The sequence below is a fragment of the Buceros rhinoceros genome, unplaced genomic scaffold (assembly GCF_000710305.1).
Source record: "Buceros rhinoceros silvestris isolate BGI_N320 unplaced genomic scaffold, ASM71030v1 scaffold21855, whole genome shotgun sequence".
NCBI classification, from domain to species: domain Eukaryota; kingdom Metazoa; phylum Chordata; class Aves; order Bucerotiformes; family Bucerotidae; genus Buceros; species Buceros rhinoceros.
Window position 1 is genome coordinate 11569 of NW_010414959.1, and position 233 is coordinate 11801.

Consider the following 233-nt stretch of genomic DNA (forward strand, 5'->3'; position numbering starts at 1 on the left):
GCTGCAAAAGGAAAACCTCTGCTATAAAGAGAGTTAAATGTGAGTGAAGAGCTGTAAAGCGGTGAGATTTATGGCTGGGGTAGTGTGGGTTTCATGGGAGAGAGCTGGGCTGGGGACTGTGGGCAGCTGGACCCGTCAAGCCTGCCCCAGACACGAGTGCAGCGGTGCCCGGGCAGGCAAACCCAGCTCAGCATCAGCGCAGGGCAGTACCCCGTGCTCGTAAAACAAGGCAC